This window comes from Phlebotomus argentipes, unplaced genomic scaffold (genome assembly GCF_947086385.1).
Source record: "Phlebotomus argentipes unplaced genomic scaffold, Phlebotomus argentipes genome assembly scaffold_18, whole genome shotgun sequence".
Taxonomy (NCBI): domain Eukaryota; kingdom Metazoa; phylum Arthropoda; class Insecta; order Diptera; family Psychodidae; genus Phlebotomus; species Phlebotomus argentipes.
The window spans coordinates 1,131,722-1,151,270 of record NW_026776177.1 but is presented as its reverse complement, the minus strand read 5'-3'; the positions used below and the strand labels follow the sequence as shown (position 1 = coordinate 1,151,270).

At 40.8% G+C, this 19,549-nt stretch overlaps 2 protein-coding genes across 6 annotated transcripts in view; one reads left to right on the top strand and one right to left on the bottom strand.

Annotated features, from left to right (window-relative positions):
* The window catches only part of LOC132261153 (arf-GAP with coiled-coil, ANK repeat and PH domain-containing protein 2), a 292,140-nt gene that overhangs the window by 66,021 nt on the left and 206,570 nt on the right, over nt 1-19,549 (bottom strand). The window lies entirely within an intron of this gene.
* The window catches only part of LOC132261158 (poly(rC)-binding protein 3), a 100,619-nt gene that overhangs the window by 25,276 nt on the left and 55,794 nt on the right, over nt 1-19,549 (top strand). For all 5 annotated transcript variants that reach the window (XM_059759771.1, XM_059759768.1, XM_059759770.1 and 2 more), the window contains one exon: nt 8,183-8,217. The gene's annotated coding sequence lies outside the window, so the exon portion shown is untranslated. The remainder of the gene's footprint in view (nt 1-8,182; nt 8,218-19,549) is intronic.

Sequence of the window (19,549 nt, the reverse complement as noted above, 5' to 3'; positions counted from 1 at the left end):
TGTCTCAGATCCACAAGAGGCACTATTTAAAATCTCTACATTGTATATATTCTCTCAAAATATAAGCAATCGGCCAGAGTTTCCATTTCAAGTTGACATTGTGCATACAATATGTGCAGTATAGAGACTTAGACCCTTTCGTGCAGACAGTTTCACGGTTTATCTTGCTTTTCCGATAAAATTTCCCAAGCCAGAAATAAACCGAAGGGCCACGGAAAGCAGGGTGAGTTGGCAGAAAATCAATTTGAACAGTGGAAGATTGAAAGATGAGATTCCCGTAAAGTCGTGCAATGGGGCGTCATTGGCACTTTAGACATGCAAATTCATTCAAATCATCCACTTTCAAAGAATGAATAATTAATAGAGTTTGATGGAAAAATTTATTATAACGCCTTTTGTCCATGGATGGGCGAATTTATTGGGAGAAAAATCGAAAATCTCCCTGACAAAAAGGAAATTGATTTTCACCCCCCAAAAGTATAATCGCTGCACCAACTGTGCTGTCGGAGAATCATCCCCTCGCTGGGTCTGCTAAGCAGCCCCCAATGGCTCATCCCCGACATCAGATGAGCTCCGCATGGTGGCAAATTGAAAGTAATCAATTGAATAACATGGCTCATATAGGGGAAAATTGTCATTGGAAATTTCATTACAATTATAATTATTCCAGAGGATGGCGGAGCATCCGGAAGGGGTTGTTTGGGGGGTTTCTTTCACCTTGTATTTCGGCCGAGTGTGCGAATTCTGAGGTGTGTCACTTCCGGCGGACTCGCCAGGGTGATTCCTGCTGCGGAAAGGGTGGATGTATTTGATCTCTCGTGGCGGTAAATGCATTTGCCACAGTGGTGTAATTTGCTTGCTCAATAAACAAGCTGCTCACCGGATTTCCACCCCTTGATTGAGGTGGATTTTTCCCGAACAACAGTTGTCTTGAATGTGTTTATCGTTTAAATTACCACTGAAGTTGCAGAATAAATGTGTGGAAAAGTGAGTAATTGGTAAACTTAACAAGCTCAACACTGTGTCTTTGGATGCTTTAACATCGTGATTTTGAAACCAGAACATAGAGATTATGGCGAAATAGTTTTCTCACCTATGAATGTATTTTCCCGGGAGCGGGAATTAAAATTATACCTATAAAAAGGCCATTTCGCATGGAATTACCCGCACATAATAGCAAATCCATTCACGTGAGGCGAGGCTGTGCATTGAATTTTCGCTTGAAATACCCATCCATGGAATATGTACATAATGCATCTGCATTTTGGAAATTCTGGAAACTGGCAATGCATTATCAATGAGTACAAGTGAAGCCATAAATTTTATTCGCCTAACTCGATAATATTCAATTGCGCAACATTGCTGGCTCACGTCAACGATAGATTTGTTTTGCGGTGTCCTCTAAATTATTCTCCCCTCTGGAAAGGCTTCAGCATTAATCGAAAGTATCATACTGTCGAATGGCAAAGTATTAATTCAAGAGATGTAATGTATTTGTGGTGCCATTACCGTGCGGTTTAAAATGTAACCGCGTCCCCATAAATGCTTCAGTGAGGGGATTTAGTAAGCTTTAGTGTGGTGCCAAATGCTGAAAATTTACTGATGGCCATTCAATGAAAATGCTCCCAATGGAATGTATACCAAAACTCCCCCCTCACTCTCTCATTATTAGCCCCAGAATAAATCCAAAGTATGGAATTCTCGTTGAACGGATATATCGAACAGAATTTGCGCGCCCATAAACAGCACAATCAATTGATTTTCCGTTTTGGGCCACGCTGGCAAATTTCGAGGAGGTGAGAATCCAGAAGTGTCGTCTCACCAGTGAATAACAAATGTGAGCAAAATGCAAATCTCATGGCTGGCAAATTATCACTTAAGTGGAGACAAATTCCAATTGCCGCGCGGACATTTTCCCAATTTCAACCCACACATGAATTCAGGCTGTAATCCTCTTTGGAGCCTCGGAAATTCACCAAATCACTTAGAGATCTCTGGGTGACGTGAAATCAACTGCCGCATTAATTAACAAATTGACGATTGTGTCAAAGTTAATCCCTCCGCACTGGCTATTCAATTAAACTGGCCCATTTGGACACCGAAAATTGCCCAAAAGGAGTGTTGGTCTCTTCGAAATACTTGACATTGAGCCAGAATTTTAGAAAAATTACACTTCACTGTCTGAATGTCAGACTGTGTGGAGTGGATTAAAATTGTCGCCCATCGAGGAGGAGTCTTAAAAGATGTTCTTTTCTCAGATGGTCTTCCAGTGCTTCCCTCTTTGCACACTTATCGTGGCGATTACAACCATCTTCAATGCGACTGTATTGCCAACACCGAGTGCAAATAGTATTTTTATGTTGTTATAGTTTAAATCTCTCAAAATTCACAGCATTGCTGAGTGAGCAAGAGTGACGATTATGTGATTCGTCCGAAACTCATGCCAAATATTTAATTGTAATTCATTTCATAAAGTTTTAATTGACATTTGGTGCAAAGTTGCAGTGTATTTTGAAGCGATGAGGGAAAAAAGCTGTAGATTCTACACATGCTGGTTGAGTGAAGCCAGAATTGTACGAATTCATCATGGCTCTGGGCAAATACCCTTCAAATTGGATGGATCAATGTGTGTGCCATGGATACATATTTTTGGTGGCTGATGCCGGACAGATTGGAAGTGGAGAGGTGTATTGAGCAAGGAGCTGTCAGGAGCAGTGATGCTGCCAGAATAGGTGAAAACAGAGACGATCATGGGCAGTGCCGATGCCCAAAATCGAAGAGGAGGAGAGGAGGGCACATGATGAGAAACATCCTCTTTGATTTAAGAGCATCTCAGCTCAATTCATCGGAAGCCTTGCCATCTATATATGCCCTGGAAATGTATAATATCCCACATATATGGAGGTGGAATTTAAATTTCATGAGACGAGGGAGTGTTTTGATGGCAACAGTGTTCCAATTTACAATATTGCGATATCTTGATGTGGAACTGTATGAGGTCTTACAATTTAGTGTTTATAAAATTCATGCCAACTCACAAAACACCCAGAGCACATCCAAATGATAATTCAAACTTGGCACTGATGCCGTCTATTTGGGCGCTCGAGGGGAGGAAAAGGGGTGGATGATGCAAGGCAGCCATTATTGATCAAGATGAGTGGATGAATTATTAAAAATGCTTCTCTCTCGGCGACCTTCTTCACCTGTCTTACAATTCCCCACGGCGGGGAGACAAGTGAGTTGTGCCAGAGATCGTTTGTCCTCCAAAAAGTGTCTGCTCCGGAAAACTCCTTGATCACTCATGGGGGATTTTGTAGTTTTCCAACTCATCCTTGGACTAAATAATTAATTAAATTCATAAGTGATTCAATTTATTTATTCACTACAGCTGAAACTGCAAGAGTTTTAAAACACAATTAAATAGGGAGCACGCGAAACCTTATATCAGTATTGCCAAGTGAAACAAGCGAAAGAAAGTTTTAATTGTATATCGGTTTTTCCCATTGGGATATACAATTGAATACAGTCTGACATTGTAGGGGTTGAAGCCGAAGTATCTCATGGCATAAATGTGTACGTCATGAACAGAAAGTTGTTCCTTGCATCGTTGCATGCAGAATTCATTAGGCAAAGTGTGGATGAGAAGAGAAATCTGAGCACTTCCCATGAGTTCCGTAGGTATCTGTGTATATAGTATCCGGCATAGCCCCAATTTATGTTACTTCCATTAGTCATTTCAAGTGTTATAGACAACAAGGATTTTAAACTTTTACATCCCCTCCCAGCAAAACTCCCTGCTCAGCGTCGCACAATCAGTAATTGGTAATAAAACTTCATCCAATTCATCCCGAATGGCAGAGGGTGGAATCCACGCCCTGCATTTCCACCTCTATTTATCCGAAATCAATTAGAAATTGTAATTTATATTGTAACCAAGCCAGTCAAAGCACATGTAGCTGAGACGGGGGACCACACGGTGTGGGCCAAGGGTGAATTTGCCCTCCGAAGAGCTGGAGGACTTGCAGATGAGAGATTAGAGATGCAGACATATGCAAAAATTCAATGCACCCGGAAGCTTCTCCATAGTTATTAAAGTTAAATCAAGTGCTCAAAGTTTAATTGAATTTGCAAATACTAAGCTCTCAATTCCTGAATTCATTTCTAATGTAATTTGCGAGTATTCCTGGGGTTTTGGGTGAACTTTTCTGGGTTAATCTACTTACCGTATTTGGCATGTTAAAGACATCATCGGAGATATGAATTGAGATATTGGAAAACTTAGAGTGAGAGAAATTCTCTATACAAAATGCAATATTGTACTTGTGATCAACTCTAGTTGCCCGCATTTCCACTGTTAACTATTGCTTTGGGGGATGAAAACGGGGGTGTGGCGATGAAGAAGTGCGGATGTAAATGGAAAATCAAAGTGACGGAAGTGCAGGAGACGCATGGGGGTTGGTTTGGGGGGTGAACGAGAGGAGTTCATTAGATATAATATCCCGGGCTGAGTACAAGAAATGATTCACTCAATTGTATGTGTAATAAGATTTATCAGCAACTCTCAGAACTCTGTATTAGCATTAGTTGGTACACCAGTAAATTTCCTTTTCACAAACTTCGTCGCATGTACAATGAATCCGCTTGTGAGCCACTGTGCTTACAATATTGCAAAGTGCACAGATTTCGGCGACGGGGGCGCAAATATCCCCATATCGTCAACCACCCTGTCGTGCGAGGGTCTGATAAATGAAGAGCGGCTGTTTAACATGTGCCACGCAAGAGTGCGGAGCATTTTCAATTTTACCAAGTGATGAAAATTCATCCCCTTTGTTGCCACTTCAATGGTGGAAAACAACACTCAATGCACAGGCTCAACACACACCTTTCGGCTATTGTAGAAATTCTCCTCTAAACACAAGATAAAATGTTTATTTGCTGTATTTTTAAGTGAAACTCTGATAAGCGCAGTTTCCTCATTAATTAGCAGTTTCTCACGAATTTGATATTATTACTAAACTCGGGAGGTTAAGTGAACTTCCGCAGGGTTAACAGGGGAGGAAAATTCGTCATTATCAACTTATGGAGCTTCTTTGTAAGAATTACTACAATAATCTTCTCTTCGACAGGCGGAAAGCAAAGTTTGTGAGAAATTCAAGGAGATTTTAACATTTACTCCCTTAATTTACCAATTATACCGTCAAGTCGTTGATTCACGGCAAATATTCACCTCCACACAATGCTGAATTTCAACTATATATGAAAGATGAGTGCGAGTCATCGAGCGAGAAGAGTTGAAAGACGTTGCAAGTCAAGAGGATTTCAACTTGTGGAGCTCTTCCTTCACCTGATAATTACGATCTCTTCAGGTTCTATCAATTGATTTAATCGGATCACGAGCGTTATGGATTACATGAGAATCGACAGATTGTATTCCGTCGATAAAGTGTCCATTTCTACCTTCATGAGCCAACGGAAGGACAGTGAATGGATGGCTTTCCGAGAGGAAGTACGGTGAGAGTGGCAACAGGAGAGACACAATCATAAAGTTTGCCCCTTGGAAGCAACTTCTCATGCTGTGTATAGTCGTTTTGAGAGTGCAAAATGCAGTCGTAATGTGTACGGACGCGTTGCACAATGTCTTGTCGACGAGGCCCCGAGGAAGTGCGCTGCCCGGAGTGACTTTCTCTGCAATTAAAAGTGTCTTATTGTCAACAAAATGTCTCTTCTTCGAACTACCCCCCCCCCCCCACAAAGAGGCGTGGAATGGGGCGCAAGATAGGCGGCAGAGGAAACCAGGACAAGAGTATAAAAGTGGGTGCAGAGAAGCACTTCTTCCAGCGCGCGACGTCTTAATGATGTCGAAAAGAAGAAGGCTTCAATTAAAATCACACAACATTTTCTCCAGCACGTGCTTGTCTTCACATGCCTTGGAACACCACGACAAACTGCCAAGGTGGCCAGAATTGAGGTTTCGAGGGCGCTCAAGAATCTCCCCAGTAAAAATTCACCATGCAAGACAATTTGAAACACTGCCAACAATACCTATCATTTTCAGGTGCACTGCCTCAACTCGTTACGGGGAGAAGTGGTGGAGAAAAAAGCTCCAGATCCGCTAGTGGGGTATTAAATTTCCCACTGCTGGTGGAGATAATTAAAACATGAGAAGTCATCATTACAGAGTAAAAGTCTCTTTTTCTTGCTATTATCCTAATTGAATGAAATTCTCTCGTTTCTCTATTTATCTTCTTTTTACTCACTCATCCTCTCATGCTCGCGCGATTGCCACCCGCAAGATGAGGAGACAATTTCGTTTTTATGCTACACTCCAATATAATTTAAGTGCGCTGGAGCTTTTTTCTCCATTTGATGATATATCCCAATAGGATTAAACTATACAATTGAGTGAGTGTCTTTAAAATTTCACTGCGTGGACTTGAGCGAGGAAATGGTGACATTGTGGCCTGCATGATGGCAGCGAAGAGTGGAAAAGTGCAGAAAGTAGAAGAAGAGAGAAGAAAAGCATAAAGACCTAATTAATCAGATAAATTATCTGTTGGCTTTTGTAGAATTCTCCCAACGCCAAGAATTGTAGTTTGCCTCACAGACAGTGACAAACTGTTTGGTCTCAACTTTTTCATCCTTTTTTTTTCCCCCGGAAAAGAGGACTTTTGCTCGCACTGTTGCAGTGCAATGTGATTAATGTGGAAAATAGAATTTTGGTTAAGAGAAATCCGAGATCATGTATTGATTTTATCAATTTGCTTTCCTTCATGCAAAGAAAAAAAAAGATGTAAAAGGACGCAATAAGCTTCCACTTATTGATGTACACTGTTTGATGAGGGCGGTCACTCTGAAGCCAAGTGGGGTATTGTGAGATCAAGAGTGAAATCTCCCCCTTTCCACCCCCAGAGAGCTTTTCGTCGAGTTGGCAAGCAAAGCATGATAAGAACGTAATGACACAGATTGTTGAGCAATTTAATACACTTCTTTTTCAACCAATTCTCTCGTTCGTCGCCTTGAGCGCGTAGAAAATCGAGAAAATGACCGGGTGGTGGCATTAAATTTTAATTATCAGTCTAAAATCCTTTGCAGAATTATTGGATTAATGGTGAATTATATAGCAAGTTCATATTGAGGGTAATAGAGCCGGAAAATCAGATGGTGGGTTAATGCTGAATGTGATTCTCATTTGTTGTCTATTCCACTTGAGAATTCCACTCTCCAGCTTCACAATAGTGTGTGTGAATGTGTGCGAGAGAGAGAGAGAGAGGATGTTGAGCTTTCATACACTTTATTAATAATAATGACAGCAGAAACATAGAAGGAAAGCCCTCGGGGCGTCCCTATAAAATTCATTTCAACACAATAGAACGCTAATTAGAGTAACAAAATAATGATAAGCAAGCACAAATTGTATTGTCAGTTGTTTCCAAGTTGGATTTTGTGAAATTGAAAAAGAGCTTCCCAAGGCAGGTCAGAGTTTTGGGATGGCGCGCAAAACGGGGGAGGCGCGGAAAATGAGTGATGGAAGTGAAAGGTCAAAGAGATGGTAAACATTTTCAATCACGCACTTAATATATACAACTTTCAATCTAGAGAAGCTCAATTTAAAGACCTCCTGTTCGCGTGAGAAACAAAAATTGCAGTGAGCTTCGTCTTTGCCAATAAATCATCTGACTCTATTATGGGTGACTCTCAGCAATATTGCGATTTCTTCCTCGAAGCCACTCGGCGATTGAGAGTCGCATTGCTTTGAGAATGTCCTCATGAAGTCTATTGCAAATATCACTTCCAGATCAACAAATTCACTTGAATATCAAATAATGGAGAGTGATTTCTTTTCCACCTACAAATATTATGTTTTGTGTAACAAGCACAATAAAGGCGCCCTCGTGCAGCGACAACCTCTTAGGGACTGCCATTCGGAGCCATTGAAGCGAATTTCAGACAAGCAAATAACACATCAGTTTGTATTTTCTCTCTATTGAGTTCTCATGGAAAATGGCCCAATATTGCCTACCATGTTTCCACGATGTCGACACGGAAATATTTATAGCCATAGAGATAGTTAGAGGTTATACAGAAAAGCTCGGCGGAGGTTTTTATTCAAATTAGAGACGCATTTCCATCAGAACGAATCAACTAAACACTAATTTCATAATTTGTGTTCTTGTCTTTGCAGATCTTCGCTGATCCTCTTCGAGATCTAAGAATTCGGTATGTAATTAATATTCCTAAAGAACCTGTTTTAAAATACTCATCAATTTGCCCTTTTACCCAAGCTTTTACCTGAAAATAATAAATTAACATAACTGCTCAAATGTTCACGATCGATTTCACCTTTCGCAAATTCGGGGAAAGAGCTGCTCATTTCATCCCCTTTGGGCGCTTCATAATCGATGACAGGACCGAAAAATGTCCCCCTCGCTGAAGGGTTGATAGAGAGAGAGGGGAAAGTGACGATTGGGAATTAAATTGAAATTTGTACAAAGTTGCCCCCGACGACCATCTCCAATTAGTTTCCGGAAGAGTGAGTCTCAGTAAGAGGAAAAGGACACGCCGTGAATAATAATTTTGTGTGTCGGATATATGTATTGTTTTCGAGGAGGGGTGAAATCTGCAGAGCAGAAAATACACATGGAAACATCAAAGGCAGCAAAATTGCCTAATTATGCTTTCTCATCCTTGCAAATTGATTTATGTGCAATCGAGGTGTATCAGTGAGACGATTAGTGGAAGTTTCCATATGGCAAACTTGATTTGATGTGTGTGTGTGATGAAAGTTAGGCTCTTACTTCCGCAGCATTTGCCATTATTTATTTTAATCCCAATTTGCACTGCAGTGCGAGAGATTGCACAAAGGTGAATACGGTGAATATTAAATTTGAGATTAGTCTTCTGACTTTAGTCACACAAATTCATGATGCTCTTTCTCCATCATTATAAATGATGCCACAGTTGTGGCTGAAGCTTAATCGCTTCACGCGATATGATAATCTTCCAGAAACTACAGCATAAATCGCCTCTGCAATGCAAAATAACACTCGCTTTTCACCGCACTTCATGTGGCGAAGAAGGCCATTTCCCCTCTCTGATACTATCATCGCTCGAATTGTGTGGGAGAAAAATTTTTGGGAATAAATTTCCCACAAGACAGACACCCACTTTTCTTCAACTTATAAAATTCAAATAACCCCTCCCCTTTCTGCAGCACATCCCCACGGAATTCCCTGGGCTCACTATGCCTCGTCTCTCGAGGTGTTGTATCAGTTGAGATGTGTATCGCAAAATGGCATTACTCTCCTATGCATATTATATTCAAATGAAGTGAGTGAAAATTTGTGAAAATTGTCTTTTTCCAGCTCATGTGATATATGAAATGGTTGTGTGATCGCGAAGGGAAGTGAAAAAGGAGGAGATAGAGAGCGGAAATACTTTAAACGCCACATGATTTTAACTTTTCCGCAATTTTCTGTCCACAAAAACCGGCGGCGGGGAAACGGTTGAAAAGCTTCAGCAACAAAATATTTTTCTTTCTCACAGACACACTCTACCCCAGTGAAAGCTAAATTGGTTCTGACTTCAAGTTTGCTCTCTCGCTTTAGTTCCACTTCCCGGAAGCATTTATCTAATAGAGAGTTGACTCTCTTTCGCAATGGGAGAAGAAAAAGAACAAGGAGATTGAGATTGTCTTGCAAATAGGGAAATTAATAATTTGAATTTGCCAAGAACCTTTTGGGGCTATTTGAGAAATATTTAATAATCTCAGCACCAGCAAAGGATAACAATGAGCACACGCTGTGTGCAAATTCCCTCCCTGTTTGTCGGTTAGTGCAACACTGGCTTAAGCCACTGATAAATAAAAGAATAAGCTTCGAGGTTTCCCGACCATAACTATATACACACTTTGGCGGCAAAAGTGTCCAAAGCACAAGGGATATGTTTACCAGCGGCGATTATCCCGTCTCAAGCGCATGTGTATGTTTTTGCTGCACTTCAAGGGGGTTGGCGCGGGGTGCAGAGGAGGGTGTGTTTGTCGTGAGATCCGCGTGCGTTTCTTGTTGATGTGGCACTGAGGAGAAGTTTCGCTGTGTGGCAACATCACACATGTATTAAAGTGATCTCAGAGGATAGAATATTACACAAAAGAACCCTTGTCACAATATTTTTCGAATCAACAAAATCCTTCCTGTTTACCAAGCGAGGTGGGCGCGCCTTCCCGCCACAACTGTGCCATCAAAATGGATTTCATGATCAACCCCAGGACGCTCTCAGGGATGGATTATGGCAAGTTCCACGCACCAGCACGCACCAGAGAAAATCCCACCTATTGAGGCGTAGAACTTTTTTCCATGTCCTCACACTCATCCAAAATGATTTACCAGCATTTTCCCTGGGCACAATGCCTGGGCAATTTTTTTCCCATTTGCAAATTGCGCTCCCCCCAAATACACAGAGAGAGAGAGAGAGAGAGTGAGTTTATTGAATATCGCAGTGTGGCAAAGGCATGGCGTGACGATTTCGTTGGTGGTGAAATTAGTCGCACGAGATTCAGGACAATTCGTGTTGCCCTTCAGACCACCAAATGCGTGCATCACTTTGAAATCAATGCCAAATCCAACGTTACTAATGATTCCCTAATTGTATTGAGCCTCTCGTCGTCGTCTCGCATGCATATTATAATGTAATTTTAGCATTCGATACTCATTAAACGCGATTCAGCACATCGCGTGGAACTCTGTGGGTTGCGAACCACCCCCTGTCTCATCCCTGAGCGCTCAATCTCCGCGCTTTACTTGCTAGGGGTGTGTTCTTTCTAATGCAAAATCCTGCAAAATTGAATTGGTTGCGATCTTCAAACTCTGACGAATTTCATGCATAAATTCATGCCACGACATTGTCTCTGGCTAATTGCAAACATACCGAGCCAGAGTGTGGCGAAAAAGAAACGAAAATTGTGCCATTGGGTGAAAGTGTGAGGATATCTTGTGAGATTGCCGTGCACGTGGATTATGAGTGCTTCATCAAAATGTATTTATGCAAATCATTCTCCATACTGTTGTTGTTTACAGCACATCCAAGATAGATTTCCCGTCTTGTTTTTCTCCGCAACCCACCAAAGTATATTTCCCTGGCAGAAACTTTCGACACACACCGTCGCTCAGTAATGACGCTCGAAAATTAATTTGTTTTTCCACTTTTATCCAGCTGGCAATAGAGCATGTGCCATAGAGATGCTGTGCCCATGATAAACCCTGACAGAAGTTCACACCAAGGGGGAGATAATACAGTCAGAAGAGGTGTACAGATCAGAAGAAGTACTTAAGAAGTCGAAGTATGCAAAAGTTTACAATATTCCTTGCCCAAGTGCTTCATTCACTGACAAATTGTCCTTATTCTCTTGATTTCCTTTGATTTTCATGCAAAATCAATCGTAAAAGTCTTTTTCTAGGTTATGTAACGAATCAATTCTTATGCCCAAGTCCGATAAATCGTTAGTAATTGACAGAATTAGGCATTTTCATGCTATAAACGACGCTTTTCTGAGTCTTTGATGCCAAGAAACACTGCAAATTGTATTGAACTCGAACATAACCTCAAAAATAGTCATTTGGACTTGAAAAATGTTCACTTAGAAAACTTTTTACACAATATTGACTCTGAATCTTGACTCTGAAAGCTTCGAAACTGGATTTTTGAAGATCTCTTAGTTATATTTTTGAGGTTATGGTTGGAAAAGTTGTACAAAAAATGCGTCTTTAAATGAATTCTAGCAGAAATATCGCATGGAAACTTAAGAAAATCATTATAATTCGGGAACGAATGTGAAAACAGTTGAAAATTTGGAGGTCTTTGGAAGTGGTGTACAGATTTAAGGCATTTTGTCTCCCCCTTGATTCACACGAGAAGTGTTGTGAAGGGATAAAAAACATACGAAACCGAATTGTATATGCATCAATTGCTACAATCTCCAGCACCATGAAATAAATTGCACAGCATCGATGCGGTGAAAAGTGTGTGTGTGAGGAATCAATGTTCAAAAGACTGCTTTAAAATATTATAAACTTTCTCTCCGAGTTTTTTTTTCCTTTCTCGCTCTCCCGACAAAATACTTTAAAAGCTCGACGGTGAAACTACTCACTACACTGTGGAGTGCTGTGCCTTAAAAGCACTCGGTGCCATTTCCAATTTTCACAATATAAACTGCCGGCAGATTGAGTGGTTTACGGGGGTTGTCTTTTGCCACGACTTCGAGGGTTGGCGAAAGTAGGAAAATGTGACTTAACGGTTTTGACATTTTCCATTTTTCCACCCCATGTCTTTTGGTTTTATATCTTGTCGCACGGGCCAAGTTGCCGGGATGATGTTTGCTATGTGCGCAATTCCCAGCGCCCAACCCCTGTTCGCCGGTCGGCATGAAATTGGATAAATCCTGGACGGCGGCGGGGGGAAGGGGTTGACGGGGGGTGCGCAAGTGGATGGTTAATGCACTATTAAGTAAATTTCACAAATCTCCTTACCGAGACACACCAATGAAGTGGATTACAGCCGAATAAATCGACTCTATCAGCCCCAATGCTCGTCTTATCGCTCTTTAGACAGTCCATAAATGTACATTTTCGTGTCATCACAGCACAAATTCACTGGCAAATGAGTCCTATTTGTCGCTGATTTTGTCAATTTCCATATATGCTGATTGTGTGGTGTTTTGATTGATTGTATTCGGAACGCATTGCTGAGTTTTTGCAACTGAATCAGTTGGCGCACAATTGAATAGTTGGTGTACAAAATGAATTGCTGGCTGAATTTAAGTTCCCGTCACTGAATTTTAACCAAATTGCTTTTGTATATCAATTAAACGGATAATAATAGCAGGTTTTGAGTTTTCTCCACTGTCTATATAATATATATTGGTGGAAAATATCGCAATTTTCACGGTGTTACGTTTTTGCTACCAAATATGATTTTAATTGGGGTGATGCGGAACTTTTGTGATATCTTGTCCATGAAACTCACGGAAAATTTCTCTCTCTCTCTCTCTCCGAGAATTCTTCCATAACAAGGACTCATCTTCGCATCTTGGCAAAACTTTATCCAACAATTTTCACTCTAATTGAACTTAATCGCTATTTTTGCCAAGCCTGGCAAAATTTAACGCAACACTTCATCTCAGATTTCCTTTTCCACTGTGTAATTTTATGAACTTCCTAACATGATTAGGCATTTTCTTCTCTTTGCTCGCAATGCTTTAAGGAAGAAATCTCCGTGTATAGAATAGAAATGTTTTCACACTGAAGAAAATACGATATTATGTGATTGTGCAGAATTTCAACATGCGACCTCAAAAGTCTAAAACTCTCACATTTTAAAGAGTCTAACTTGTGCAGAAGAAACAATTAAAGCCTTGTCGGCATTTTCACATCGAGTCCATTTAGTGTCAGGCATCCTCTTTTCATGCAGAGTTGAAAATTGTGGTGATTTGACATCAGGTGCCAGAGGGAAAACTTTGTAGTTTGTGGCGCAACACAATTTATATATACGGAAAATGACAAAACTCCAACTGTGGAAACTTTACTATCCGGGGGGAATTTTCAAAATTTGCCCCAATTCTGCCGATCCTCTTCTAATGCCTTTTTTTGCCGCATTTTCTACCTGAGCAGATATTTCATACACACTCAGAAAACAGAGGAAAAAACAATCATGTAAATTGGGAAAAATTCTATATTTTATTTTTTAACTGGCATTATTGCTTGAGATTCTGCAGAAGCACTGAAACAAGTCAAAGTCTCACTTTTTCTCCCATTTCCCTTAATTCCATTCAGTATAAACTTGCTGTTTCTGGATTTTCACACAACTTTTCTCACTTTTCTACGATCTTTCTTCGAAAGTCCACAGTTCATTTCATCAATTTTATAGGGAAAAAAAGTCGAAGGCCCATTAAAATGAGATTTTCCCGCCCATTCTTCTCAACTCCTTTCAAATTACCCCATTAGACCTCCTTTTCATTTGGACGCTTTGTGTGTGCCAAAGGACTTCGCCCCATTATTCAGTATTTCAAGGAGCAATGACGACGTTCTCAATCAATGGAAAAGAGTCAATAAACTTTGAATTTTTCTCAGCAACCTCTCACAGCATCCTGAAGGAGTCCCTTCACCGTCTCCCCCAACCCCTTTCGCGAGTAAACTCTTACAATAAAAGCACTGCGCAGCGGAATTGCGAGGTGCCTTAAGAATCTTATTTATTTCTGATTGCAGTCATATGGCAGAGAGGGTGTAAAATTCTCGTGAGATTAAATCGTGGAAGAATGCGCAGTTCTACAGTGTTGTAAATTTTTGGCTGGCATCACGAGGAGGATAATTCCACAGTTAATGGCTGAGGACAGTGTTTATGGAAGACAAATAAATTTGTGTGCAAATGGTTGAGGAATTTCATCATATGACATCGTCTCGCATCGCTAAATAGAGTTGATGTGGAGCTTTTCCGTCTCATTTGGTGTGGAAATTTTTGGGGGAAAATGCTATGAAGTTTATTGCAATTTCTCACTAGATTTCAATGAGATTGCACATTTTCAGAAAATCGTGCGTCGTTTTTCACTGGCTGTGAGGGAGAAAAGAGAAAGTATAGGAAACGGAAAAAGTTTTGACGAAAAGTTGAGTGGAAATATTTTCATGTTTAACATGAATGCTGCGCATGGTTTTGGAGGAACTTCTTGTGAGATTTTTCATTTCTGCCCCGAAGGTGTTTAACCCAAGCATAGCTAATGCAAAGAGTAACAAAAGATGCATACAAAAATTCACTCTTCACATTTTACAACATATCAACATAATGTGCATTGTAAGCAAAAGCTTTTCGTCTTGAGAGTAAATATTTATATGAAAGTTCTTCCGTGACACGTTGTTGAACATTGTGAGAAACATTGAACATGTCAGAGTGGAGTTTGTGCAAAAAATTCCCAGTGAAATCTTTCATCTGCCAAAAGAAAGCAAGTTAATTAACCTGCAATTTATCTCAATTGCGCCAGACTGAGGGAGAATAATTGGGCGAATATTGTCTCATGGGATGAATGTCTCATATCTGGAAATCCTTTAACACTCTCCCATCCATTTGATGGACAATTTATCTCACATAATCCCTCAATTGACCAAGCAAGGATATGTGTGTGTTTGTCCCCAATCACGCAAACTTCACGTCAAGACGTTGGAAAATGTTTGGAGATGAGATTGGGGCGAAATTGCCATAATTTAATTAGTCGAAGATCAATAGATAATATGGGAAAATTTTCCCTGCTGGAAAATCTATCTTATTTACTCATTAAAACACCCACACTCAAACTAATTCAATTAGAACCTTTTGCTGTAATTGCGATAGAGTATCAGATGTTTGGTGAAGATGACAAAATTATTAATAATTATTCATGATATAAATTTCGGTTGTAACACCATTTTGTTGGGAGAAAATGTAGACACAGTTGAACCTTTTTGGTAAAATTTATTACATGAATATTTCTCCCATGCAAGACAACATTTATCACCAAAGCAAATTCTTCGTCGAACATTTATTGATGGCCGCGCGAGAGCTTCTCTGAGTCGATGTGCGAGTTTGCATGGAGTATTTTTGCAAAAATCGAGAGAAATTATCAATTTACCCTCAGTTGAATATGTGTTTGATCATAAAATCTCCCCTCCCGGTGAGATTGATGGGAAATTGATTGAAAAGCATATCAATTTTGGGTGAACGAGAGACGCGCAATATAATCCAATTGCTTCGGAACATTCTCTGCATTTTATGATTAAATCTCCGATAACAATTCCTTTTCCGCCTTTAATGATGCTTCAAGTGCAATAAAAGTTCTGCCCTTTCCCTTTATCGCATCGATTGTAATTCCGTGACATGAGAAATTGCCGCTGCTCATGGCATTTCTTATCTCATTCCGCGATGGCTGATGCCAATTGACTTGCGATGCTGGCCAGTGACTGTACAGGAATATTTTGGTATTTCACAAAGCATATGCCCATCAAGTGCCCTCATCCCCAAGGGTGTGGCGGCCGAAGCCCTCCTCAAACAACTATTACCACTAAATAAACATAATCAAATGATGCTGCAGAATTGCCACTTTTTCCCACCAACACTCCCAATGTCGTGTCTGTGACTCTACATAATTCACCATTGGTAATCAACTCACACGTCCTTCTCTATAATTCACGAGGCAATGTCAGTTGGGGTGGAGCTATGCACAACGCTGAGGGCTGCCCAGGCCACATTGGGTGGGCAAGAAAGTGTAGCAGCATCTTCTCAAGTGGATAAGTTAGCCTCATGCATTTTTTATGGGGTCCCAATTGCCGAGGGGGCCACACGGAATGTCAGCACAAGTCCGGAAATATGGCTCTCTGATGTTGGGCGATGTGTCACGGCATCTCTTGAACTGGGGGTAAATTACTTGCTTGCTAACAGCAAAGTTCAGAACTTTATACTTACTCGAAGCATCGATTCTGACGTGGATTCGACGGTTTGGTCTCACGATGAGAGCATTTTCACCGCAAACTTTAGGTTGCTCATTGGAAAAATTAACTTTAATACCTTCACACCCATTCAGATTCTCTTTTAATGTGGCATTTCATTGCAATCGCATAATCAAGATCAACACTAAATTGCGTGACAAAATTGATTTTTCACTTGCATACACTGCTTATTGTGCTATCTTTCCATTCGTGTCAATGTCGTGAAAATGGCAAAAATTCCTTGTCACACATTTCACTTAGATTGTGTCCCGCGCTTCAATGGGGATGCACTGTTCCTTTGCCGTCAGCCCAGGAACTCCCCATTGACAGTTGATGGTATGAAATTTAAGGCGAGCATAGATTGAAACTTCAATGTGATGGTTGTATTATTATTAAATTGAGGATTCCCATGTAATGCCAGCAATGTTCTGTGACACCCATAGCTTCCCACACCATCGCAAGAGCAACATTTTCCTTGAGAATCACTCATTCCACATGACTTGGCAAAGCCATTTACGGAGAATGACAAGAACATATAACATTGGCACGAGACTAATAACCTGAGGAGAGGTATTTAATACTGACTCAGATGGGTAGGGAGGATCAAGAGGTAGCAACAACACATTGTCGTACATTTATTGATTGCATTTCGTGTGTACAAACGGAGAAATTAACATCTTCACATTTGTCTCTGCCTCAATTTGATTGGGGCAATTCCTGGGCGTCCGCCGGCGGGGCGGGGGTGAGATTTTTCAGGGGGCGACGGATGGGCGGGCGAAAAACATCATCGCAAATGACACATTATAAAAGTTGTATGAGATGAAGGAAAAGTTCCACAAACAATGGCAATCATGGCAGCTTCTTCGCTTCCTCCTCGGCGTTGCCCGCAAAAATACAGACCCTCAAACTTGTCCTTCATCGGCTGATGAAGCTGAAAGAACGGACTTAGAGGAAATGTTTCAAGTAATGACGACGCTTCGGCACTGGAATGGGAGATTGTTATGTTCACGGAGAATTTTGACGATTTACTTGGGAGAAAATCTATTTCTGATTCAGAACTTCCAATGAGGCGAATTCATCTTCGCAGATCGGGAAAAGTTTGCTAAAAAATCACTGCATTTCTCAAACACACAACTTGAGAAATCGCACGGTGGATTTATCCAGTGTGGAAACCTTGTTCGTATTGAGAAAACAACTTTTGGGCGCACTTGGTGAAAATTTTCAGGCCATCATCAGGGGAAAAAAATATCCGTAATCTCAATTTATGAGCGAAAAATTGTTTTTCTTTACACGCTAAAGTGAATTTCACCTTCTCTCTCTCGTTGGCACACATTTAAGACCAAGAGGAATGCTATGAATGAGAAATATAAGAAGTCGCACGGGAGCAAAAAGAGGAACTGCGTATAATATATATTCTCTCACAATACATGAAATATCTCCTTCTTATGGCAGAAGCAAAAAAGTTGCAAGCTTTCGGCGGTGATAAATATTTTTATATAATATAAAAATTTTCGCATCACCCCTGCAAGTAAAGCGTGAAAGTGAGTTGAGAAGCAGCAAAAGGAAGAAGAAAAAAAATACTTATGAGAATTGCTTCATTTTTCGAGGACAGGGATAAATGAGATAATTTATTTTATAGTGTGTATGTGTCTCGATGATGGGTGAAAATAATAAAGGGAAGTACAAAGAGGAAAAAACTGTGGAATTTCCCTCAAACGGAGAAAGAATCCCATCATCTTACCTTCATTTCTGCTGACTTTTCCATCGAAGAAAAAAAAACAGCCTCTTGATCACTCTCGGGCTGATGAATTAACCTCGGGAAAAAAGGGCGAAATTGTGGATCTATTGCTTTGAGGTCCTTTAGCCAAATGTGCCCCTTGAGAAAATGAAACGAGACGCAGATTACATTTTCATGGTGGAATCTTGGCAAGCCATTGAAATAATTTCTACGCTGAATTTTATGTTATTTTTCTCCCTTTTGCCACTCTCTTCCAACCCACAACTCATCCATCTCTCCGGTGAAGCCCCCCAACATAAGTTGGGTGGCTGGAAGAGTGATGCCGCAGAGCATTATGCATATGCGCAGAGGCAAATGATGAACTTGAGTGTGTGGCTCGTGCTTCACTTTGTCCGTGGGGTTGTTCACGTTCAAAAGCACAGCACGCGAAATAAATTTGGCAAAACATTTTCCAGTGTGCGGAATTATGATGCTTTTTGAGTGGCTGCAGAAGATGAGATTAAATTGAAATTAGCAAAACTTTCCAATTCACATAGAGTCATCAGATAGAAAGGCTCTCATGAAATGGCAAAAAGGAAGTAAACACACATCACAGCGCCACTTCGATCATTTGCGCGCCCCGCGGAATGAAATGCCACTTATGCTGAGGCAGGAATCCGCCGGTGGTGGGCTGGCGACGGGGCGGCAGTTGCGGGCGGAGTGCGCCATATGCAAATTGGCAGAAGCCGTAAAATTAATGTGAGCAACATTGCAAAATTGCCACACATAAAAACGTGTCTTCATTCCTGCCACTGGAGCTGCTTCGCTGCGCTCACAAGACGCGAGGCATACTGCATCGTCGCAAGGACTTGCCAGGAACTTTTTTGCGCGCGCTGCGATGTCTCTTTTTTTTTCGGGCGCTTCGAGGGCCACCCACAGAATACATATGTATCTGCTCTTGTGGGACTTTGAGTCACTTTGAATTTTGCTGCGCGATTTATTTTGCCGCCGTATTTGCATGTGCAGGAAATTGTGTGCATTCTACTCACTTTCCAACCCCCTAGAAACGAGATAAATGTGCATGTGAAAGTACAAAAGCGACTTCTTTGTCATCAAATATGCATGACGAAGAGCTCAAAATGTTCGCGGGATCCCCGACTAGTGAAGACGTTTAGTCAGTAAACAATGTTGCAAGGAGAGAGAGAGAGAGAGAGAGAGAGAGAGAGGGAGAGAAAGAGGAGGAAACCATAGCCACGCTAAATACACATTATTAAAATGGCCATTGAGGTCTCCATATTAACTAAATAGGATGAGAAAGTTGGTCATAATCGTC